Here is a 27,620-nt window from a genome sequence, read left to right as displayed (position 1 = left end):
TAATGGGAACTTATCTTACTCAATTTTATTTACATGTTTAACTCATTTATAAAGAAATATTTTTTATCTCAACAAAAACCTCTTTTTTTTATTCTTCTTTTTCTTCTTCTGGTAGTATATGCAACCCCAAAGGACTATTTTATTGCTCAAAAGTTGCTCTTGATGAGAACTCAGTTGCATCTTAACTTAGTCTCTTCTTTACCTAACATTTCTAAGAAAAAAAAAAGAAAAAACAGACACAAATGTTTCATATAATACTGACAGACCATGGAAATTTAAAATGTATTCAGAGAGCAGTTAAAATCATTTATGAGAAATGTTTGAGACAAACTTGAGATCTCATTTAAAAGAGGAGACACGTGTGAGATTACTGAGATCTTTTTCTTACGAGAAGCATGATTTGTAACTATAATGTTTATTTATTTTGCAAGCTTGCAAGTTGTTTGCTTTTATGTCCATGAACTGTTTTCATGAAACTCTTCCAGGTGATATGGGGGTATTTGGGGAAAGCCGTGCAACGCCTCAAGAAAAAAAAGAAAGAGTGAAAGAAAGAGAAAGGGAGCGAAAGACGCGAAAAGGGGGTGGTGGTGGTGAAGAGAAAGGGACAGAAGGGCAGCAGCCGAGAGCGAAACAAAAGACGAGTGAAAGAGTGAAGCAGCTTTGAGAGGCCAGTGAATGGAGAAACTCAGCGATGTTTGTGTAAAACAAACCTCCTGTGTCTGTGTGCGGATCCAGGAACGCCCGAGTGGGGTGTGTTTCAGGAAGGGGGTGGGATATGTTCAATAATTTCTGCCATGAGGCGGGCCACAGTAGCCGGACTCTAATTGAATTAAAGTCCAATTTATTTTGCGGGGCTGTTGAGCAACAGGCTGGAAAGCCTGGAGGTTTAGCTGCTCGGCCCGAAACCGGCCCGACCCGCTCGCTTCCACCATCTGTGCTGCTCCGGGTCGCCCCCCTCTCAATCCATGAGCCCAACCGAAAAAAAACACATGCACACAAAAAAGATCTCTCGCCCACCCCCGGATAAATGACGCAAGAAAATCTGTGTTCACAGGGCAACAATACAGAAAACCCAGAGCCAACGTGAGAGAGATTCGGCCAAACTGACCGAAGACGCATTACTGCATCTGAAAAATAACATGCTTTTATGCCTTGTTTTTTTTCTATATATTCAACACTTTTGAGGTGAATTGTACCAAAACAAGTTAAGTAACACTGGATGATATAAATGAGTATTTTTTTTTTTTTCATTGCAGGTAACATGATTTTTTATTTAGTCGCAAAATATAACTATATCTTCGCCCACCTCTTTATATATAGTTGGAAACGTGTGTATTATCATACAGAATACTTGCATAGGGCAATATATATGTATACACTATATAGCCAAAATCTCAACTGCTTGATTGTTCCATATTTTTGCAAAATGTAACAATAAAAACTTTGTGAAAATGGTTATATGAAATAAAATTATATTGTTATAAAACATTTTCAAAATAAATAACAAAAAGTATATAAATTAATTCAAAATAAGTTTTCATAATGTTATTATGTTTTATTGTGTGTTTTATTGTGTTAGGGGTTAGGGTTAGGGTTAGTTTTTTTTTTTTTTTTTGCAAATGAACTCTTCAAATAAACATTAAAAGAGTTTAAAAAAATGCATTAAATGAAAAATATATTTAAAAATGTTGATGCATATAAAAATGCATTTCTAAAAAGTATCTGTTTATCATGTTTGTGGTGGGGGCAGTGGATGGAAATTGTGTCTAGGCAAGCCCAAATCTGAAAATTCTGGTCCAAAAAAAAAAAATCCTCATGTCAAGGCGCGAGGGGAAATTGAGAGGAGAGACATCGGAAGGGGGGCATCTGTGCAGTGTGAGCGCGGGGTGGGGGGGGGTGGGGTAAACGTTGGTAAAGGGGTATCTCCGGCTCTCACATCCGTCAAGCAAAGGAAAGGTTAAAATTAGAAAATTTCAATTTATTTTGATAATTTCCCAGAAATACATTAGAGTTTAATATGGGTTAATTAATATGCAATCTCTCAGCAGATGTTCGACAGTGAGTGTTGCACACAGAGGCAGCCCGTTTCACTCTCCCGCATGCGTTTGGCTGTGTCATTGAGTGACCGTAATTGCCGTAACTAACCAAATACACACAAACCCACAAAACCTTTAGCGGGATAGTATATAAAACACTTTCTGCCGGCCAGTCCCGGCACCACCGCCACTTCTCTCGCACCAAAGCACCGCACAATTTCTTTAGTTTTTCCCTCATCTGAAAGGGCCTTTTTATGCGGCGGTCGTTCGGTGGTGAATGAGGCGAACGTTCAGCCACGCTTCACTTTTCTCTCGCCGCGCTTTATATTTTCCATAAACGTGTATAAATATAAAAAGGAGGAACAGAACGACACCTGCTCTCTGGGGTTGTTGCTGTATTCCCACCTAAATATGTTCAGTATGGGGCCATTTACGTGCCGCTGCGGCCTGAATGAACAGGATGAGGGAAAGTAGGAATGGAAATGCTCCTCGACTCTTTTCAACCAGGTTGATCATCAAATATTGATGCAACTCCAAAAAGTCCTCAGCTGTGATCGCTTTTAGTGTGTATTTGACTGCAGCTGATCTCTGGAGCTGCTGTTTAAAACATTCATTCAAGTACACACATCAGACACCGGAGCACTTTCACTGGTGTTTACCTGAAAAACACACTTCTAGACTTCTGATGCGTTTTCAAGAATCGAACACGTCACACAAAAAGGCGTGAGTTATCAGTTTTATCAGTAGAGCTACAGGAACACGAACCTGTGGTTAGGGGGCTTGTCATAATTAAAGCTGTAGTTAAACTACGTCAAATCTCCTGTTTAAAGTAAGTCATTAAACAATACCAGGGTTAACTAACGTGATGCTAATTTAATGATACATATCTATTTAGTTTCATTATATACCTGTAAAAACAGTTTTAGGAAAGGAACGTTTTCAGAAATGTGTCTGCCAAAGTTATGAACAAACATTCTCTAGTAACATTAATAGAACATTTGTTCAGAGTTATTTGGTCCTTATAATGTTCTCAAAACATTAGCACATTAAACATTATGTATACCGAATTCATGGAATGCTTTATTTTGATACATTTGTTTTTTCTGTTACTACTTGTTTGCGAATGTTCAGAAGAACATCTAAATGTAACATTCCCATAATGTTTGCAAAAAAAATTATCTGAAATGTTCTCTTATATGTTCACATAGCAATTAAACACTAACACATGCAACATTAGATTGTTGAGAGAATATTCAGAATGAGTTTTCAAAGTTAATTGGAATGTCAACAAAATGTTCTTAGAACTTATTTTTGTTAGCTGTGATTACATTTTAACACAACATCACATTGAATACAACGAATAAAACTAGAAACATTCTAGTTGTATAAACCGCATTCAAAAAGCCTAGATGACAAAAAGCAGTCATTGGGCAACATTTTTCCAAAATTAGCTTACTAAAAAATGTGGAGTGATGGAAACGAATTGGTGAATCATTTATGAATTGATGGCAATTTACAAAAAAACTGTCCAAACATTTATGAAGGAAATTCGCTTGATCACAATTTAGCGGAATTAAACACACAGTTCAAATCTTTGGACAGCAGAGTGCCGCCATTGACCAATCACAATCGAGCATACCAGAGAGCCGTTTGTAATAAGGTGTGTTAATGCATGTTGATCTTCTCTCAAGTGGAATACTTTGAGGTCTCTTCCAGGGGTAAACGGCCTCTCTTGCCTTCCCCTCCCAAAACAGCTCTTCTACAACAGGACCGACCCATAAGACACTCAAGCGGTGGACACCTCCGTCCCTGGCCCCTGCTCTCTCCTCATCTCTCGCGCTCTCTCCCTCTCTCCTCTCTCTCTCATCTCGTCTGCGGTGTCTGGCTCTGTCTGTCTCTCTCTCTCAACATGGGCAGGTAGTGGAATGCGCTGATGGGTGCAGTAGTTTTGGTTGTGGGGGGTTTGTGTGTTGCGGCTGTCAACAGAGCATTGTTCTCAGCCAGACAAAACTATTTAAGAGAGGTTGCGGCATTGATCTGCTCTGCATCACTCACACCATTCACTGATAGCCTTATATTTGTACCTTTCATTTCAGTTGTGTTGTGACAAATCTGAGCGGGGACACTGAGTTCCTAAAGAAGCCACAGATTCATGGACACACTTGAGAAACGATCACATTCAAAGTCCGCAACTCGTTGGAAAAACAACCTACACACAGAGATATTCACAGCAGAACATGGCATTGTTTTGCAGATAAAGGACTGTAAGGCCTATTTTAAATAGCAGGGAATCTATAAAAAATAAATAGCTTTTCACTAAGTACATGCAAATTCAAATGTAAGCAATCATGGCTAAAAAATTAATTTTTGCCACAGCTGATTAAAACATCAATACATCTATATAGAGTACTCCCCGATCTGCTTTTGCAAACGTAATTCACTTTGTGCAAGATTAATAGGAGAGCTACCAATAACATATACGGCTCTGTCAGAGCAGATTACTGTGTGTTTGGAAGTAATAATGGCTAAACACAATCGGATGTAATTATACTCTGTAAGGGGATCATTTGACTGTGAATTTGCTTTGATATAAATAAAGAATGAGCATATGGCAGACAAAGGTAAGGTGTGTTTTCTTTCTTTGGAATAATTTGCACTGATGAATCATTCAAAATAAGAGCATGGAACGTCTGTTAGGCAATAGCAAATAGAGTGAGTCTTTACACGAGTCTCTATTACAGACAGCAGAAACAATAGAGCAGCACTTCGACCTGTATTCGGTACATCTATATTTCCTTTCTTATTCTGCAGTGTTAAACTAGCACCGCCGGACCCTGAGATAAGTACAAGCTGAGAACAGCGTTTTGAGCCACTCAAGGTTGCACTGCCTTCCTGGCTCACAGTCCAACCTTTAGAAAGAAAACCTTTATCTCTGTCCGACAGAGTCCCACCTGAAGATCAGCATGACTATATACAAATCTAACACACTGAAATAAAACTGTTGTGTTTACATTTATACAAAGAACACACACCAAGTCATTCCTAAACATTGTTCCTCACAGGAAAAAAGTCACAAATGAGATCTCAAGAGTTTCTCCTAGATTGCAATGAGAACGAATTGAGAGCAAATGGAGATTAGTCTCCTAAGAAAAGCCCCAGTAATATCACATCTGTCTCAAACTGTGCTCAGAGTCTGCAATCCAGTCAGAGATGACAAATTCTCTGCTGCAATCCTCATTCATTTGGGTCTATTTGGGTAACAAAATTTATATTGAAACATATCTCACGAGCAAAGAAAGAGCAACAGAGGCTTTTTTGTTTTCTTTGGGTCTGTCAGCCGGCACGAAAGGGAAACGCCATTTATCAACCTGATGCTTGTAAAATACAGAGGCAGTTCTGTCCGCATGAATGGAAAAGTAAATTAAAATAATTAAAGCGACAGGGCCGTGTTGGTGTTGGGGAAAAAACAGCCTCTTGGGACGTCTTCCCAGGCCTCGCTGAGGGGGGGTCACGGGTGGGGTGGGTGGTCGCATTATGTGTGGGCCGAATTTTCCCGATGCATTTCGAGACAAGAAGAGAGTGAAATCCGTGCGAGTGCAGGTTGTGGGGAAACGCATCTGTGCTTCAGGTCGATTACTGTTACAAAACTCTGCCAGTGCACCAGCTGGGGGTCCGACGGAGAGGGGGCCCGGGGGGGGGGTCGGGTGGGGGGTTTGGGGTGTTGGGTGGAGCCCAGGAGGTCCTCAGATGGTAATAACAGGATCAGAGCAGGACGATCCAGAGTGAGAGGTAGAACCCCCCGGCCAGCCCACAATTCTGAGCTGCCTAATCTCAGATGCTAATGAGAGGGTTGGAACACATCTGTTTCCCCCCCAACTGCTCGGGGTCCTTTGTCACCTGAAAAGCTCCCCACCAGGTATTCAAACAAGTTGCGGAAACATCCCTTTTCCTTCCTGTTACCCCTCCGTTCTCACAATCAGCAAATTCGGCCCTGGTGACCACAGGGGCCCCCCCAAGAGCCCCGCGTGCCCACCGTTGCCCCACACCGCACCTGACACAGTTAACCAGCCCAATTAACGCTTGCTCTCTGATGATCACCAGAGCAAGCGGTTTAACGCAATTGGTACGGTTTACCAACACGTCACCAACAAAAGACCCCATTTTTTTTTGGATATTTTTTTTCCATTCCCGCTTTAGCTCCCTGGAAATGATTTGGGCTTGGTAACCGTTCCCTGGTGCGATACTAAATGCATGGCCATACCCACAACGGCAAGGGAACCATTCGCGTTTTCTCTTACCTGCCGTTTTCACTGACAAACCTGAGAAACCCACCGACGTAGTTAATAATTAGAGCTGGAGGCTTGCGATCGCCCAACTCTCTGTCACAGACACAGCTCAACCCAAATGCACGACCTGAGACAGACACGCCCCGCGGCACGCTGGCCAGACCCCCTGCCAACAGCCGTTCTTATGATAAAATGCGCCTCTCTTAAGCCTAATGCTTCAGCTGGGCCGCTTCTTAAACACAACAGCACAACTGCACCTTTACTGCAGAACGGAGGCCGGGTTAACATGACACAAGATGCTCATATTTATATGCTGAAGGGTGAAGACAATACCCTACACTGCATAATAGATCATATCGAAAAAAATATAACATTTTTATAGAAAATTGCAAAAATTTAATAGAGAAATTGCAATTCAAATCAAGTAAATGCTTGAAACCACAACATGCGTTGATTTTGTTTTAAATATACTAATATAAAGTAATGCTATGGTAACAAGAGCAAACACTTCCTGGCATACAACATTCAGTATCAAAACAACCAAGCATGCATGGCTCTGACCGGCTATCTACAGGCACCATTTATAAAAAGTCGGCAATAAATTAAATTTCACCCTATTGTCAAAATGCATGTTATTGCAAAAATATCATCGATGCATAATGTTTCCAAAAAGACCTCGTCATTTAAATGTACTAAAGCTTTTGCAGGTTGCCTCTGGTGATGTATGCCGAGACTTCTCCAATCATTTGTCTATAAGCTTATGTTTTACTCATAGCCTCCACTAAGTTTCAAGGTTTCCTATAATGCTCACCAGGCATGTTCCCCGATTCACTGATTCACATCGGGTGCAATTCGGCCATAAGAGTCAATGATTGCCGATACCACCTGATTTAAAAAAGTGTGCATCTGAAAATAAGTTGGTATTTGTCTTGCGATGGCACGTTTCTTTCTCTGCTAACATATTTGCATTGGTCAAAAACAAACAAACCAATATATATCTAATATATCTATAGATATATATATCTATATATATTCATATATGTATGTATGTATGTATAATATATGTATATATTAATATACGTCTTAGTAGATGTACTATATTTTTTTGTTTGTTATTCGAGACAGGGACCACCATTTTGTGACCAATATTGTTAGATGGCAGATTTATTCCTCTCTCTAAACTGTTTCGCTTATCACCACTGCTGCTATGTGAATATGACGTATCACAATACTACTGAGACCATCAAACAATTAAAATGAACCAAAGAAATAAAAGTGAACTATCTGTACCTTATTTAATTGCATAACATAATTTTTTTTTTCCCTATTGCATCGAATTGCATAGTTTTAAATCAAATCGAAATCGATCCCACTGTATCGCAATAGGGTAAATTGTTTCCACATCGCGATTGGTAGCTGCTTCATATGTAAATTTTATGTATCATATAATTGATATACATCGAGATGATGTATATCGGCCCAGCTATGCTCACATATCAGTGATGTTCTGTGGTTCGGTGCAGAGCATTGCATTAGCAGCACAAAAGGTTGTGGGTTCAATCTCTAGGAACACACATACTGGTAAAAAAAAAAAAAATGTATAGCCTGAATGCATTGTAAGTTGCTTTGGATAAAAGCATCTGCTAAATGCATAAATAAAATGAACAACTGATGCAACCAAGTCAATGTCCCATTTGTTTATTTTTCAGTAATTTGCTATACTCAGCTGCATCACAATATGCAAGAAAAGATCTGTCACAAAAAATGAAAAACAAGTCTGCCTAATGCATATGTAAAGTTTCACACAGTACCACAGTGTTTTAAGTGTAAGGAAAGCGTAGCATCAAAGCTCCAGTCTTTCTTCCAGCAGTGCACCACAATGCAAGCATGTTCCTTACATAATTGAGCATTCCCTGTTCTCTTTAGGGGTGTACAGAAGGGCCGCAGAAAGTTGGCAAAAGAGCACAGTTCACCGGGTAAACGTGGGAAGTTTTGATGTCCTGGTCCACCTCTTTGGTTCAGTTCTCCAAGCGCTTTCCTCGGTGCCGCTCTCTCTTTGGATCACAGCAAGGCATGAAGTCATTTCTGCAAGAGTGCAGGTACCGGGGTACGACGAAAGTGCTAATTAGCTCAGCAGGATAATTGATGGGGAGATTACACCACCTAACAAATGCCTCGACTTGTTTGTTCTTCTCACTTTTCCTCCTCCCCCTTTACCTCTGCCCTAAATGAACAGTACCTGGCCTGCTAAAACCACACTAATGCAGCCGAAGCGCGGAGAAGGCTTCCCAGGTGGAAATACCTTTCAGAGGAGCTGCGGCAGATGTGTGTCTCCACATGCACACTCCTGACCCGCAGAAATGCCTCCAATGAGCACACAGGGATTATACAGGCAGCTCAAAAATTTAAAAGGAAGTACTTTTAAATGAAAGGCCGCGCCATTAGAGTACCAATGGAGTTCTATTGTTACGCTTCTGTAATGCCATTTCTTCATCTTTTGTCTCAGAGAGAGGCTATTATTAGCGCCCTCCTCGCTTGTTATGATCCGCTCAATAGTTTGAATTTGGTCATTAACAAGTGAATATCAGCAAACACATTTAGAGCCCCTGCCATTGCTAATAAACTAACAATGAGTACAAGCCTAATTGGGAAATGCAATGAAGAAATGGGAGGCAAGGTGCCTGGAGGTGGGCAAGACAGCGAAGAATAGACAGGTCATTATGAGGACGGATGAGAGAAAAAGGTGAACATTGAATTGTCGCTTCTCGCAGTTCCCACGGACAGCTATAACCGGCTCTTTGCTAATTTACACAAGTAAACACGTATTGTGGATTATGGACTCCTCGCTTTCAGCAATTTACACACACAGAAGCCGCACAATAATCGGGCTATGTCTACGCCTTCGCAAGCCATCCCGTGTTCTCCCCAGACAGCTGACGGTCTCCTCGGGTCAGGAGGTTTCTCCCTGGCCGTCTGATGCACTTCCTGTCTGAACTGAATTCTGGCTGCTCTCAGATCTTTATTCAGACCGAAGTCTTTGTTAAGCACTGCCTTCATTATTCACTCTGTATAAACCTGCAGAAATGTGCTAACAGAAAGAATTTCCACTTGGTCTGCACATGTAGGGGTTCACTAACATTGAACTGCTCTTACTGATGATGTTGTTTACTTTTATAAAATCCTTATTCATAGACAGAGGGCATGTTTCAGGGCGAAGACACTCTTTAAATTGAAAGTGGATTTCTTAGATGAGGGTGATTGGTGACCTCTTTAATCTCCACAAACCAGTCATACGGTGTTTTTTGTTTTTGTTTTTTTGTTTTTTTGCAGAGATACAGCCATTTGATAATCTGGAATCTGAGGGTGCCAAAAAAAATACTCTAATAAAAAAAAAAATCATTGCTACAAATATACCTGTGCTACTTATGATCGGTTTTATGCTCCATGGTCACATTCTAGTGTGTGTGTGTGTGTGTGTGTGTGTGTGTGTACTTAATCTAAAGTGATCTGCATTGAAAAGTACACATTTCAAGTTGATCTAGCCGACTGAAAAAATATCAAAAAGGGCTGCAAAATTTTTTAGTGAATTTACCCCACAGAGTTTTGAGATGGAAGTCCAGCTAAAACTAAACTGCTAAGTTTTTTGCTTTCTCCAAACTAAGCCAACAGGGGATCTAACTCCAACAAACCCATAAACACACTCCTCCTGCTTTAAGAAAGTGCAAGGAACCATTTTTCTCAATATTTTACGCTTAGATCAAGACCATAATCATCTTATACACGCCTTTTCTTGTTTGGGGATTTTCACGCTTTCTCCTTCCAGAGAGATAAGCAAACACAATAATGAAAAGTGCATCACTCCCCACCCCTCTGCCCGCTGAAGGACGCTGAGATCAGGCCATCATGGAGGGGCGGAGGGGGCAGATTGTGCCGGTTTAAGAAAAACTGTATTTGGACTTCTAGCTGAAACAACAGGGAAAAAGGCAGTCGGGCAAACCGGCACTTCCATCACCAACCTGATAATTCTCCTCCATCCCTCAAATCTGAGGTCTTTTTTAGAGCTTCCCCTCCTGCTTCCTGTCACCATCTCGCACAAAATCAAATGACGGCAGGGTTTACTTTCTGTCTTAAAGAAAGATAGAGAGAGAGAGGAAAGACGGAGTGATTTGGTCCGGGTCAGCCGGGGTTTCACCGGTTACAGGAAACCTGACTATGCAGATGTTTAACAAAAAGCCTTTATCTTCCTGCTCTTTCCTGAACTCTAAAAGCTCGAGACTTTATACAAAGCTGATTATGAAATCTCTTCTTTCAGCAGTAGATATGAGACCTTTTCTCATTTCAAAACTATACACTCCCCGCCATCACCACATTAACAAACCTTCCAAAACAGGTAATTCAGAGCAGAGGAAATCACATATAATGCTGTCCCCTGCCACAGCAATTCAGGGAAAGTGAAGTTGCTCCACTGCTAAACCTGCAGCAGAAATATATATCAGTATGTATATTAGGTCGTTTTTTTTTTTTTTTTTCTTCTTCTTTTTTTTAAATGTCTGGGGTGTGGGTTGTTATTATTCAAGAGTAACTGCCACATTAAATACTTGCTCGCCAGGCCAAAGACAGATCTATCATTTTGATTAAATAAAGAAAGGCAACCTGAAACAGAAAGGGTACACCACGGACAGGACTCCACTGGCTGTTTTGTTATTTTCAGAAGGACAGTGTTCCTTCCAGTATCACAGGCCTCCCCACTCCAGCTCATCTTTTATTAAAGAGAGTGTCTACTGACACCCATAATAACCCAGAGCTCCATCAACGCTAAAGGACAGAGTGGGACATCCACCTGGGGGGGACCGAAGAAAAACCAGGATAAAGCCATGAGGTGAGAGGACACACAGAAAGGTCCCACCGCTAATTTAAAGCTTTTTTGTATTTGTGATGGGCTTGTTTTTGTTTATGTGTGTGAGCCTGTTTGTTACCACGGCTCTTATCTGTGCTGGTGTATGTGTAAGGTGTGAGAGGATGAAGCCATGTGGGTGATACAGGAACTCAGCTGGGCGCACAGCAGAAAAAAACTAATCAGCCTTTTACAGCTTCTGAACCGGTATGTTAGGTAGCCTTGGCGCTTAACTCACACACGCCGCGAAGCTCTGTCACTGCTACAAATTGGCTTCTTACAGAAATTAAGGTGCCATCGGACCATTAGACGACAAAGCAAGAGTTTTTTCTAGCTGCCTCATGTGAAAAAAACCCCAGTCCCCTCCCTGCCAAAAACACACACTGTCTGTCTCCTGATCAGGATGTTTGGGGCTCTGGAATATCTCTGTTCTACCAGAGTCATGAATCAACAACAACTATTTACACATCTTACAATCCTGTTAAAAAAAAAAAAAAAAAAAAAAAAAAAAAAAACAATAGAAATCATCACAGAATTTGTAATGGTTTTACTGGTTACAATGGGAAAATAAATTGGCTTTAATGGAAACTGTAATACGCCTGTGGTCTTTACTGGTAATTGGTCACCTTTCCTACGGTGGCTTGTTAAAACCAATAAATCCTAAATGGAATATGTCCCAAAACACACTACAGGATTTTTGGGCCAATTTTTTTTCAGCAGCCCTTTTAGTACTACACAAATGTGGCTTTATTCTTAATGGCTTGAAAATAAATCAGACGTAGGCGACACACCTGCACACACGCTGTAAACAGGTTGACAAAGAGGAAGCTGTCACCAATTAGCCGCAGTGCTAATCTGGTTGTGGCCAAGAGGATTATACTCGTCCTGGTGGAACGGGGAGAAATTTCTGCTTCCTGTGCAGCGCTCGCGAGATTCCTACCTGAGTCAGCTGGAGCTGCACACACGCCAAACCCATGCTAAGATAACAAGTTAATCATCTCTTCGCCTCCTGAGAAACTGCTTCCACTGGGCCGAAAGTAACTGGTGCTTCATTCCTTCTGAAAACACTATATATATATATGTATTAGTAGATGTACTATATTTTTTTTTATTCCAGAAATGACCAATAATGGTGACCAATATTGTATTGCAGATTGATTCTTCTCCTCTCTAGAACTGTTTCGCTTATCACCAGCCTGCTTCTATGTGAGTCAATGACGTATCACAATACTACTGTGAGTAAACCCATCAAACAATTAAAAACGTTAACCAAAGAAATAAAAGTAATCATCTGTACCTTAGTTGTAATTGCATACATATTTTTTATTTTTGTTCACCCTATATGCATCGTGAATTGCATAGTTTTAATCAAATCCGAAATCGGAGCCCACTGTATCGTATAGGGTAAATTGTTGGTCACCATCGCATTTGGTAGCTACTTCATATGTCATAAATTTTATGTATCATATAATTGGGATATACATCGAGATGTTATATGCGGAACACTCACAGCTTATGCTCACATATCAGTGATGTTCCTTGTGGCTCGATTGGTAGAGCATTGGGGCATTAGCAGCTATAAAGGTTGTGGGTTCAATTCCCCAGAGCAGAACCACACATGCTTGCTGTGTAAAAAAAAAAAAAAAAAAGAAATGTATAGCCTAGCAGATACACTGTAAGTTGCTTTGGATTAAAAGCGTCTAGCTGCTAAATGCATTGTCAATAATAAATGAGACAACTGAAGTGCAACCAAGTCACTGTCCCTACATTTTGTTTATTTTTCAGTAATTTGCTATACTCAGTTGCAAACGTCACAATATGCAAGAAAGATCTGTCACAAAATGAAAAACAAGTCTGCCTAATGCATAAGTGTGTAAAAGTTTAAGCCACAGTTACCAAAGCAGTGTTTTTTTCAAAGTGTAAGGAAAAGGTATCATCAAAGCTCCAGTCTTTCTGACCAGCGGTGCACCACAATGCAAGCATGTTCCTTACATAATTGAGCATGAATGCCTATTCTCTTTAGGAGTACAGAAGGGCCGCAGAAAGTTGCGCGCAGCACCGTTCAATGGGTAATCACATGGAAGTTTTCTTTGATGTCCTGTCCACCTCTTTGGTTCAGTTCTCCAAGCGTTTCCCTCCGAGCCGCGTTCCTCTTTTGATCACAGGCATGAAAGGCCATTTCTTGCAAGAGTGCAGGTACCTGGGGGTACTGACTAGGTGCTAATTAGCTCAGCAGGATAATGATGTGTAGATTACACCACCGAACAAACATGCCTCTGATTTGTTTTGTTCTTCTCTCTCACTTCTTTCCTCCCCCCCTTACCTCTGCCCTAATGAACAGTACCTTGGCTCGCCAAAGGCCACACTAATGTGCAGGTCCGAAAACAGCGACGGAGAAGGCTTTCCCAGGTGGAAATACCTTTACAGAGGGAGCGTAGCAACAGATGTGCTCCCCACATGCACACTCCTGACGCTGCAGAGAAATGACCTTCCAATGAGCACAGGAGTTTATACAGGCAGCTCAAAAATTTAAAAAGAAGCAATTTCTAAAATGAAAGCCCGTTGCCATTAGAGGTACCAATGGAGTTCTATTGTTTACGCCCTGTAATGCCATTTCTTCATCTTTTGTCTCAGAGAGGCTATTATTAGCGGCCTCTCACAGCTGCGTTACGTATCCGTTCAATAGGGTTTGAATTTGGTCATTAACAAGTGAATATCAGCAGAACACATTTGATGGAGCCCCTGCCATTGCTAATAAACTAACAATGAGTACAAGCCTCAATTGGGAAATGCAATGAAGAAATGGAGGCAAGGTGCACCTGAGGTAAGAGCAAGACAAGCGGAAGAATAGATAGAGTCATGCGGAGGGCCTTATCTCGGAGGAGAGAAAAAAAGGTAGATGTAGTTGAATTAGCCAGCCTCCTTCAAGCGGATTCCCACGGACAGCTATATAATCCCATCTCTTCGTGCCAATTTACACGCGTAAAACCGCGCTATTGTGATTATGGACTCCTGCTTTCTCAGCAATTCTACACACACAGAAGCCGCACACACCGGGGCTATGTCTACGCCTCAAAGCCATCCGTGTGTTCTCCCCGGAACAGTTAACGGGTCTCCGGGTCAGAGGTTTCCCTCTCCCTTGGCCAAGCTCGATGCACTTCCTGTCTGAACTGAATTGCCTCGCGGCTGCTCTCAGATCTTATATTCAGACCCGGGAAGTCTTTGTTAAGCACTGCCTTCATTATTCACTCTGTATAAACCTGCAGAAATGTGCTAACAGAGAAAATTTCCCACTCTGGTCTGCACATGGTGGTGGGGGTCTACCAGCCATTGAACTGGAACTGCCTACTGATGATATTACGCATTTTTTATATAAAATCATATTCATATAGAATGGAGGTATGTGCTTCTACTTCAAGACAATTCTTAAAACAGTGACTTTGTATTTATGCATTTGTGACCCTTGACCACAAAAAACTAGTCATCACGGGTGTTTTTTTGTTTTGTTTTTTGTGTTTTTTTTGCAGAGATACAGCTATTTGATAATCTGGAATCTGAGGGTGCCAAAAAAATCACAGATAAAAAAAAAAAAATCATTGCTACAAATATACCTGTGCTACTTATGACTGGTTTTATGCTCCATGGTCACATTCTTTGTGTGTGTGTGTGTGTGTGTGTGTGTGTGTGTGTGTAAAAAAAAAAATAAGTGACTTGCATTGAAAAGTATACATTTCAAGTTGATCTAGCCGGACTGAAAAAAAAAAAAATATCAAAAGGGCTGCAAAATTTTAGTGAATTTACCCCACAGAGTTTTGAGATGGAAGTCCAGCTAAAATCCAAACTACTAAGTTTTTGCTTTCTCCAAACTAAGCCAACAGGGGATCTAATCCTCCAACAAACTCCATAAACACACTCCTCCTGCTTTAAGAAAGTGCAAGGAACCATTTTTTCTCTCAATATTTCTGCACTTTTAGACCGCTACCATAATCATCTTATACACGCTTTTTTCTTTGTTTGGGGATTTTCACGTTTCTCCTTCCAGAGAGATAAGCAACACAATAATGAAAGCTTTAATTACCCCACCCCTCTGCCCGCTGAAGGGCCGCGAGACTGTGTCATCATGGAGGGGGGGGAGGGGGAGCAGGTATTGTGCCGGAGCTAAGAAAAACTGTATTTGGACTTCTAGCTGAAACAGGAAAAAAAAAAAAAGGCAGTCGGGCAAACTGGCACTTTCCATCACCAACCTGATAGTTCTCCCTCCATCCCTCACCCTGGAGGTCTTTTGTTTCCCCCTCCTGCTTCCTGTCACCATCTCGGCACAAAATCAAATGGCGGCAGGGTTTACTTTTCTGTCTTAAAGAAAGATAGAGAGAGAGAGGAAGACGGGAGTGATTTGGTCCGGGCCGGGCCGGGGGTTTCACCGGGTTACAGGAAACCTGGACTATGCAGATGTTTAACAAAAGCCTTTTATCTTCTCCTGTTTTCCTGAACTTGCAAGTGCCGGAGACTTTTAAGGTACAAAGCTGATTATGAAAATACTCTTCTCTTTCAGCAGTAGATATGAGACCCTTTTCATCAAACTATACACTCCCGCTATCACAATTAACAAACTCAAAACAGGTAATTAGAGCCGAGGGAAACACATAATGGTGTTTCCTACACAGTAATTCAGGAGTGAAGTTGCTTCCACTGCTAAACCTGCAGCAGAAATATATATATACATATGTATATTAGGTCGTTTTTTTTTTTTTTTCTTCTTCTTTTTTTTTAAATGTCTGGGGGTGTGGTTGTTATTATTCAAGAGTAACTGCCACATTAAATACTTGCTCAGGCCAAAGACAGATCTATCATTTTGATTAAATAAAGAAAGCATGTAACCTGAAAACAGAGAAAGGGTACACCATTTGACCAGACTCCACTGGCTGTTTTGTTATTTTCAGAGAAGGGACAGTGTTCCTTCAGTATCACAGGCCTCCCACCAGCTCATCTTTATTAAAAGAGTGTCTACGGCACCCATAAAAACAGAGCTCCATCAATCGGCTAAAGGACAGAGTGGGACATCCACCTGGGGACCTGAAGAAAAACCAGGATAAAGCCATGAGGTGAGAGGACACACAGAAAGGTCCGCCCATCTGGCTTTTATTTGTGATGGGCTTGTTTCTTTTTTTGGGTTTATGTGTGTGAGCCTGTTTGTTACCTACGGGCTCTTATCTGTGCTGGTGTATGTGTAAGGTGTGTGAGAGGATGAAAGCCATGTGGGTGACAGGAACTCAGCTGCGGCACAGCAGAAAAAAAAACTAATCAGCCTTTTACAGCTTGACCAGAGGCGGTTAGGTAGCAGTTTACAACGCTAACACGCGCGCGCGCGTAGCTCTGTCACTGCTACCAAATTGGCTTCTTACAGAACTCAAGGTGCCAATGGACCATTAGACGCACAAAAAAGCAAGAGTTTTTCTAGCGTCTCATGTGAAAAAAAAACCCCAGTCCCTCCCTGCCAAGTAAAACACACACCTGTCTGCTCCTGATCAGGGATGTTTGGGGCTCTGGAATATCTCTTTTCTACCAGAGTCAATAGAATCAACAACAACTATTTACACATCTTTACAATCCTGTTAAAAAAAAAAAAAAAAAAAAAAAAAAAAAAAAAAACAACAATAGAAATCATCACAGAATTTGTAATGGTTTTACTGGTTTACAATAGGAATTGTATGTGGCTTTAATGGAAACTGTAATGGTCTCTATGGGTCTTTACTGGTAATTGGTCATCTTCCATTGGTGGCTTGTTAAAACCAATAAATCCTAATGGAATATGTCCCCCAAAAACACACTACAGGATTTTTGGGTTTAATTTTTTTTTCAGCAGGCTCCTTTTTAGCACTACACAAATGTGGCTTTATTCTTTAATGGCTTGAAAATAAATCAGGCGTGTGCGGCACACACCTACAGCACGGTAAACAGGTTGACAAAGAGAAGCTGTATCACCAATTAGCGGCAGTGCTAATCTGGTTGTGTACAAGAGGATTAGACTCTGTCCTGGTGGAGCGGGGGAGAATTTCATTTCCTGTGCAGCGTATAGCGGACTCTACCTGAGTCAGCGGGCTGCACACGTCAAATCCACATGCTAAGATAACAGTTAATCATCTCTCCAAGCCCTGAGGAAAACTGTTTCCCTCCACTGGGCCGAGCACCCGGCGCTTCATTCCTTATGAAAACACCGCGTGAAAATGTGACCTAACCTCTCACCAATGCCAACCACGGGGAAACGGGTTCCACTCTGTTATTTCATGTGACATGTTAACTAGTTTACAAGGTTCATGCTGCCTTCAAGTCATCCTATGTAAGAGTTCAGAAATTGAAAATGTATTCAAGTGACTTTGGTCTGAATAAAATGGGTGTGTTGAGCAATTTTATACCTATCTTAAAATCTATTTAAGTACTTTTATTAATATGACTTACTAATGCAGTAGATAAACTGGACAGTAAATATTCACAATTACAATTTAAAGTCAAAAGTGAAATAATTTTAATTTATGATTTCCAAAATGCGATGTAGGCAGAATGCAATTGGTATTAGAATGCAATTTTATGGCACTGTAGTACTATGCATATTGGGTCACTGCCACTATACCAATATATATCTGAAACACACACATCTTTAGTACTGACAAATTCTGATTAAAGATTATGAAGACAAATATTTGGACTACTCTGAACTACCACTATCAGAACAAAAGTGCTTTTAAAAACAAATAAATGTAATAATTTACTTCATGAGAAACTAGATGTGTTAAGAGTGTGAGTTACAGTATTAGTGGTTAACCTGAGTAAAAATTAAAAACTGAAGGAGTGAGAGAGACCTTCCATTTAACAGAGGTATCAGTAATAGTGGTCTTGAATCCTAAACAAAATCACCTGCAGAAATCACAGAGACATAGATTCAGTGTGAGTGAGGAAACAGAAGTTCGAGGCACGAGAGTCTTATCATGCTGTTTTGTTCCTGGGAATATCAGGTGGAGTCATGCATTCAGCCGACAGGAACGAGCATCTGAACATGACACTTCACAACCACCGCGGTGTGTGTTTGCACACTTACAAGCTCTGTGCAGTTTATATGTGTCAAATCGCATTCAAATAAATACTCTCAGCTTCAAAGTGTTTTTACAGGTTCACTACAGTGAATTCTGACAGCACTTCCTCACATTAGATCTTCACTGTCGGTTTTTGTCTTTATTTCGTTATTTTGCGCTGAAAACACACGCCTCCTGAAGGAGGAGAGAAAGTGTCCATCTGTCTGAAATTCAAGCAGCCTACACTGACACAAATTCCTAGAGAGAGGAGTGATTTCCTCAGGTTTAACTAAATACTTTCATAGCTCACCTCACTTTAGCATGATGAAGCAATTTTAGCTTGTACAGCTACACACACTCACACACTAAAGAGGGTGAAAGATAGAGAACAAGAGCAAGACTTCCTGAATATCTGAATAATTCAAACTTCTAGAGAAGATGAACAGAGAAATGTTACTTTTCCTCATGAAGGAAATTCTCAAAAAAATAAAAAAAAAAAAAAAAAAAAAATAAAATAAAAGGAACTACGATACAATAATACTGCTAACTGCAGAAGAAGTAATATGTATATGTTAGTATGCCTTTCCAAACTGGCTGCATCCCAATTTGCACAGTATCCTTCCTAAATAGTATCCATAGTGTAAATGTGTGAGATTAGAATTACTGCAGCACAATTAAAGATAGCATTGTGAATTATTATTATTATTATTATTATTATTTATTATTATTATTTTTGTGCATCCATGCATGCTTTTTGACTAATATTACCCACAACAAAGGGGTTTCTGGTATCAACATGCAATCTTAAGACACTGTAAAACCATGCAAATTGGGTCACTACCACTACATCTGAAACACGAGCATCCACACAATCACAAGTCACTAAGACTGGCAAAGAGATGTGATCAGACTCAATTTAGGAACTGATCCGATTAGCTGAATGGACCCGTGTGGCCCGCTTAAGAGAACAAGAGATGTGCAGCAGACAGAAGTGAAGAAAAGAAATTGGAGGTGTTGTAACATTAGAAGGTCAGATTCGTTTTCCTCCGAGCTCAGTACGGCAGGGATTTGTGAGTCAACAGCCCCTCCGGCTTCCTGTCAGCGCCTCTGAACCAAACCACAAGGGAACGCCGGCCCTCGAACCCGACACAACCAGCTCGCAGGAGAACAAAATACAAACCTGCTTTTTATCAAAGTGTGGTGAAAATGTAAAAAAGGAAGTGAAGACAGCAAAGTCCTGCAGTTTTGATGCTTGTGATAAGGTTGTGGGTTTGATTTCCTGGGAACATGCATACACTCTTAAAAATAAATATTCTTCATTGGCATTGATAGATTGACACTCTCAAAAACAAAGATTCCAAATGGAGTTTTTCCACATGGACGCCAGAGAAGAACCATTTTGGTTCCACAAAGGACCTTTCAGTGAAACAGTTAAATTTTTTAGAACATTTGAATAATCTAAAGAACATTCCTCCCACTATAAAGAACCTTTTATGCAGTGGAAAGGTTCTATGGATGTTGAAGTTTCTTCATGAATCCACATGTGCCAATAAAGGACCCATTATTTTTAAGAACTTTTAACATCCACGGAATCTTTCCATTGAACAAAATGTTCTTGATAGTGAAAAAAAAAAAAGTTCTTTAGATGATTTAAATGCCCCTCGCACTAAGAAAAAAAAGGGTCTACACTGTTTAATATAAAGGCTCCAAAAAAAATGCAACGATGCCAGGTGGTTCTTCTAAATGTTTCTCCTATTGCATTATTGCAAAAAAATAAAATAAAACTTTTAACTTGATTCCAAATCAAATGTATGTCTTGAATGTACTGTACATCTGCCAAATGCAAAACATGCAAACACAGAAGGAACATAACAGGTGTTGCACTTGACCTTGTATGACCTCTCCAGTCATGAATTCCTGTAGGATTCACTGGGCATTCTGAGCGGAAAGAAGGTTCGAACAGTCAGCGAATGGATCTGTGCGTGCTGTTGCACAGTATTTAGGCAGGAACATCTAAGCGTGCTCATTCCAGAAATCACACAGAACAACTGCAAAATGCTCGTAGAGAAATACTAGCCGGGTAGAAATGCCAGTGAAAAGAAGACGAGTAGAGATGAACAGAGTGAGGGGGAGGAAGAGAAATAGAAGATTAAGTCGAATGTGTGTTAACTTTCATCGTGAAGGTTAGTGCTGGATATTTACAGGCCACGTTGGCTAAACAAAGACTGATATGCTGAGAGACCATCATAAAAATCAATACATCAGTAAACCCCCACCTGCATCGGCCCTCTAACTGTGTGTGTGTGTGTGTGTGTGTGTGTGTGTGTAGTGGTGCCAGATCACGTGTTCTAAGGCTTCTGCCTACGCCATGATCAGAGCAAGAGAGCAAAACCTTCTGGGATTCTGCAGAGGACCAGCCCACACACACACACACACACACTCTCACACACACACTCATACACTCACACACACACACACACGTGTTTGCATGTAGCCTGTTGCCTTCAGAAACGGCTCTTCATGAAATAAGGTTAAAGGAACTCATTATTATGAGATGCATGTATATAAATGTCTGTTTTATGGTTTATAGAGTACGGTTTGTTTGTGTTTATTTGGCCCAGGAGTGCTGTATCCTATTCAATACTGCTTTCAAGCAACTAGACACTCAAAGTGACGTGATATTGTGGGTATAGTCTCAGATAAAGGGTGTTTGTTAGACACGACACACAGCAGAGTGACTATATGCACAATATAACACAACTTCACTGCCAGAAAATGAGTGTGTGAATTAAACATAAGACTAATGAACAATGGACAGACTTTAGATTCTCTTACAGGCACAGACAAGAGTAACACACACACACACACACATAAAAAATCTGTGTGTGTGTGTGTTTGTGTCAATGTGTGTGTGTGTGTGTGTGTTTGAGGGGAGAGAGATGTGGGGTGAGGGTCTGTTTTTGGCCCCGAGGGCTTGTGGGATACATCGAGAGAGAGATTTGGTCAAACAGTGTGGCAGATATGAGTGCAGGGCTCATAAATACAGTCGGCATCATTAATATTTCAGCGTAATGCTTCAGTTCTCTAATTAAACTTGTGGCTGATAGATGCCATTGTCCCATCATTACCTTCATCAGCTACAGCCGCAAAGATTTCATTAGCACTAATGACAAATTATCAGCACTAGTCCTACCGCTACTACAACAACTACACCTTACATAATAATAATAATAATAATAATAATAATAATAATAATAATATAGTATGTGTGTTATTATATTAATATTATATTATTATTATTATATTATCATCAAATGCCACCACCACCACCACCAGCAACAACAACAATAATAGTTAAAATATTCAAAAATGTGAAAAACAAAAATTTAAATAATTACTAAACATCTTTGAAAAAATACTCAAATTAAATAGATATAAAATATCTCCTGAGTTTAAAAGGGGAGATTTGTATCTTTCAGTATTTTGCCCTATATATACATACATATATATGTGTGTGTGTGTGTGTGTGTGTGTGTGTGTGCGTGTGTGTGTAATTTCGCAACATTCTGTTTTAATAGGAAATGCATCAACAAATGTGCATATAAAGCCATCTTTACATGTAATAAAAGTGATGAATAAATAGATAGTATTATAATATGGTATTTTATATTATAAAACTAGTATTATATTATAAAACTGTGTTACACACGCTGCTGATCTTTTATAGTGTTTTTGTAAGTGAATTTCCTCCTGGATTTTGGCAGTTCAGTGCTGATTAGGTGAACGATGCAGGCAGCCGCGGCCAAGCACTATTGCAGCCCTGATAAACAACACACTCTCTTTCTCTCTCTCACACACACACACACACACACACACACACACACACACACACACACACACACACACACCCTGGAGCGATAGTGGCTGTAAAGCTCTTGAGTTAGAGCACATCCACACCTTTTTTCCTCCATGAACTGGGTCAGAGGTCAGCGGCCGCTGTGGGAGTCATGTTGGTCCTGATGTTTTCAGATCTCTGCTCTTGACTGACAACACTGACAGATCCTTAAAGAGCCGATTATTCCAGAATAAAAGAAGGAACCGAGGAGCTTTTTTTTTAAACAGGATCTTGAAGAGATTTATGGTCCAGCAGACAAACAGAAAGCTGAAATGAATTCGGACTCTGGGGAGAAAAAAGGAAAACTGGGCCGAAACGTTTTTATTCTTCAGAGTTTCCCATGATTCTGGAGGTCAGGACAAACCGGCCACAGCTGCCAGAGAAAACAACAACAGCTCAGCTCTCTCCAGCTTTTTACATTAAATATAGTCGCTTTTACTGGTACGACTGAAAAAGTGTCACGGCACATCTGTCCAGGTCCGGCAAAACCACACGAGTCCAGAATATCACACACCGCAGTCGATATGCAGTGGTGGGAACAGGGAACTATAATGAGACCGCTCGAGTTTTGATGTAGCTTTTATCTAGATTAATTCATACTGTATGAATATGAGATCAGTCTGCAGCTCCCTTACAAACACTAGTGAGCAGCAGCAATATTACGCCTGCCTGCTGCCTTTCATGCTTTTTTTTTTGGCCAAAATCTAAGGCCGTGGAGTACACACACCCCAGAATACATTGCCACCAGCCTCAATTAAAAAAAAAAAAAAAGATTAAAAAAATGGTGGCAGAGCCAGAAGAATTGTTTAAAAAATACAGTATATATAGTGCACAAAAATGTTGAGTAAAAAAACAAAACAAAAAAAACATAAAAAGACTACTTTTAATGACATTTTTGCTGTAATTAACAATCAAACATATGTATACATAAGGGTTGATTAGGTATCATAGAAAAATGAAACCTAAAAATAAATTAATAATTATATTAATAAGGGTTGATTAGGCAATAATTTATATCCATGTGTGTATTAAAGTTTTAGTAGTTTTGTTGTGTTTTTCTCATTTTTGTGTTAGTTTTATATATGTTTATACACTAAAAGTTTTTATAGTTTTTTTAATTGCAGTTTTATATATTTCCGGTACCTCTAATCAAACTACATGAAAAATTAGAAACTTCATTAGTCCATTGTCTCCTTAAAATAAAATGTTTTATTTCACTTCACATTTTGATATCAGTAACAACACATATTTATTTAATTATTTATTTATTTATGCTTTATGGACTATATGCGTAAGTACATGAATTTGCAAAGCTATATATTCAAAATCAGTCACTTGTGAGATTTTTATTTTGATTAGAATGCCATCTATTATGGGAGCCTCACTAGGGTTTGAAACATGCTTCATCGTGACACACCGAAACTGTGAGTGCATGTCAGCTTTGTCTATTTTAACAGCCTGACACATTTCAACTCAAAGTAGCTAAGTTAAGTAAGTAACCTACTGGTCACAAGTTCATGATGCCACACAGACACACACACACACACACACACACACACACACACACACACACACACACATGTGCAGCACACACACACACACACACACACACACACAAAAAAAGAAAAGAAAAAAAAAGACGCTCTCTAGAGATGAAAAAACGTGCGCGCCAGAAGCAGGCTGGCCGTGGGTAGAAAGGGGAAAAGGTATCAGCTCTTGTCAATTTCGCAGGTATTTACACTTTGGTGATTCTGGGTGTGTTTTGTCCTAAGGTGGCACCTTTGGTGCGCGGCAGATGTGTGAGGAGCTGGCATCCCGAGTGCGCCCCAGGGCTCCTGCTGGGTAATTCGGTGATGTCAGGGAAGGGTTGAGGAGGCAGAGCTGACAGACTCTAAGACCAGGGGCACAACTTCCACTCCAGCTGGATCAGAGGCCTGCAAATCGCTTATATGAATAGTCATTAGAGTTTCATTACCTTCTCCTCCCTCTCTCTCTCTCTCTCTCTCTCTCTCTCTCTGGAAGCGATCTTTTTGTCCTTCGTCACAAGGCAGCATTTAATTGCCAATTGATTTCTTTCTTTCTTTCGGCCGGCCTCCAATGTGACAAATATGTCACCGCGGTTAAACAGCGGCGGCGCGTTCTCGAGGGGATCGGATCGAGTCCTGATCTCGGAGCATTCTGTTTGGACTTCTTCGAATCGCATCTATAATTAATACCAAAGAAAATCACAAACCATAATATGAGCTAATGTAGGGAGTAACTACGAGTAGTGATGTAACTACATATTCATTCAGTTCATTCCTAGTTCAAGTGTCAACTAATGTTGTTATCTAGTGTTTTTTTTTTTTTTTTGTATTTCAGTTTTAGTTTTAGTTATTTTAGTATTTCAGCATCAAAGTAAATGAAAATGAGAAGCGTTTATTTTTTCAACTAGCTGAAATAAAATTACGTTAAGATTTGCTGTATTTGATTTAAAATATTTTGATATTTTGAGTTATTTTCATTTTAAAGTATATATATATATAGTTAAAATATTATATATATTTGAGTTATTTTCATTTTAAATTTGTGTTTTTTTTTTAGTTATTTTAGATTTTTTGTATTTCAGTTTTAGTTATTTTAGATTTTTTTTTTTTTTTTTTTTATGTTTTGGGTTAAGGTTAAGGCCTTGTGGTTTAGGGCTTTATGATTTTAGTTTAGGTGAACTATAATGACTCCTGCTGGCGATCATGTACAGGGCGGCATGTTAAGTGCACTCAGTCATTTAAAGAAACAAACCGCGGCATTGTCGCGGATCAGCAGCTTCAGTATCCGTCCAGTCCGCGGCGTGTAGGCGTGTTAAGCGGCTCCCATCATCCTCCAGTAAAAGCCATGAAGCACACGTGCTCACGGCCCCAGGTGGCCGGCCCGGCCTCCAGTCTCCTCTAACACCTCTAAAACCTCCAACTCTCAGCTCAGCGTCGGCACGCTTCAGTTCAAGCTTCAGCAGAAAGCAGGCCAGAAAAACAGAACAAAGACGAGTGGAGAGAGAGAAAATGTTGGAGTGTGTGTCATGTCGCTCGGTTGTATCTGCCGTCGAACAGTGTGGTGCGAGCCTGCTTTTGCCTCCTTACAATTCTTTCAGTTAGCACAACTGTTTTCAACATTGATAATAATCAGAAATGTTTCTTGAGCAGTAAATCATCATATTAGGAATGATTTCTGAAGATCATGTGTGACGCAGAAGACTGGAGTAACAGAAGTGCTGAAAATAAATGCTGCGCATCACAGAAATAAATTCACACTTTAACAGATATTCACATAGAAAACTGAAATATTGAGGCTTCTAAATTGCTGTCAAACGATTTCTGCGATGATTGCATCCAAAAAATAAAGTTTTTGTTTACACATAATATATGTGTGTATACTGTGTATATTTATGTATATACTGTACACATACACAGACATACAGTATATGTTTTTGAAAATAGTTCCCATGTATATATTTTTATTAATATAATTGATATTATATATGAATATTTTAAATGTATTAACATAATATATATATATATATATATATATATATATATATATATATATATATATATATATATATATATATATATATATATATATATATATATATATATATATATATATATATATATACATATATATATATATATATATATATATATATATATATATATATATATATATATATATATATATATATATATATATATATATATATATATTTCCCCTCCTCATTCCCTTGCCCACGTAGTCCAATTCTCACCTCTCCAAGTGACCTCTCTACTAGAAGCAAACGACGCCGTGCTCGGGAACAGGTGAGCCGACGGCCCTCTCACGAGTCTCCTCTAACACTCTAAACCTCCAACCCTCAGCTCCGCGTCGGACACGCGTCAGTTCAAAACTTCAGCAAGCAGGGCCAAAACAGACAAGAACGATGGAAGAGAATAATGTGTTGTTTTCTGTCCTCGGTTGTATCTTGTTTTCCGTTCAGAATGATTTTAGGACCTCGTTTTCTTTGGGGGGGCCTCCCTACAATTCCTTCAGAGAGCACATACTGTTTTCAACTGGAGTGATACTAATCAAAATGTTTCTGATGAGCATAACGCAGCATATTCAGAATGATTTCTGAAGAGCAATGTCGTGAAGCACTGTATAACTGATGTATGAGTGCGGTGGTGAAATAACAGGCTGCGCGATCACGAAAAAATACCTTCAACGAACCACATAGAAAGAACGAAAGATATTTTCTAGGCGGGTCAAACGATTAACTGACCTGGCGATGAATTGCATCCAAAACAAAGTTTTGTTTACATAAATATTGGGTATACTGTTATATTATGTTAATACTGTACACAATACACAGACTACAGTATAAGTTTGAAACATAGTTCCCTGTACCTTAATTTTTATTAATAGAATGATATGATTATGAATATTTTAAATGTATTAACTACGAATATATCTATAGATATATATATATAGATAGATATATATCTATATATATAGAAATATCAGAAAAATATATACATGCATGTGTGTTTCATAAAAAAAGACATAATAAATATACACAGTAACGCACATGATTATGTAAACAAAAACTTATTCTGGGTGTCAATTAATCGGGATTAATTGTTTTGACAGCACTAAATTATTTTACCGTTTTACTGTTTGTACTTTATTTTTTGATTAAATAAATACAGCCGTGATGAGTCAGGAAGAAGCCTTCAGGAATAGCAAGCAGGCAAAAAAAAAAAAAAACGGAACAAAGAGAAAATGTGAGTGATGTGTCATGTTTTCGGTTTGTATCCTTGTTTCTGTTCAGTTATTTTAAACCTCTTTTTTCTCTTCTTCTTTTCAGAACGATGAAGTACCTGCGTGTTGCCCATTATGTCGACACATATTCTGAACGCTCGCGATTATCAGGCAGTGTTGCACGCGCTCTCCGGCTCTCTGCTGTGTGTGAATGGTGTCCAGGGCCCGCTTAATAGAAACACTATCCGGCCTGTATTTACTAAACAATTTCTCCGGTCGCTACGGTTCGGAGGGAGCGCGAATTGTTGCGGGATAACGTTGAAAGCGGCGGCGCTCTCCTTTGGCTCGAAGAGCGGGTTGAATTACTGACTCACGCCTTTAATACCGCCGCATAATGAGGCAAATCTCAGAAATGCAGGAGCGCCATTCCGCACCCAACAAATGTCGAGCCGCAATGTGTGTGTGTGTGTGTGTGTGTGTGTGTGTGTGTGTGAGTGAGTGTGTGTGTCGGAGGCCTTTGCATGTGTGTGTGTGTGTAATGAGAGTTGTGCTGGGTAATGTTCACTCTATTGTAGCAGAGCAAACACAGCGGCGCATTTAACTGCTCAGACGTGCTCTCTCTCCTCCTCTCTCTCTCTCTCTCTCCTTCGTTGATTGGCAGCCTCTAGAGGTTGC

General features: G+C 39.8%; 1 protein-coding gene across 3 annotated transcripts in view; it reads right to left on the bottom strand.

Annotated features, from left to right (window-relative positions):
- Positions 1-27,620, bottom strand: part of zeb2b (zinc finger E-box binding homeobox 2b) — a 79,001-nt gene that overhangs the window by 23,696 nt on the left and 27,685 nt on the right. The window lies entirely within an intron of this gene.

The sequence above is a fragment of the Cyprinus carpio genome, chromosome B6 (assembly GCF_018340385.1).
Source record: "Cyprinus carpio isolate SPL01 chromosome B6, ASM1834038v1, whole genome shotgun sequence".
In the NCBI taxonomy this organism is placed as follows: domain Eukaryota; kingdom Metazoa; phylum Chordata; class Actinopteri; order Cypriniformes; family Cyprinidae; genus Cyprinus; species Cyprinus carpio.
Note: the sequence above shows the minus strand (reverse complement) of the source record. Positions and strands in the feature narration are given on the sequence as shown.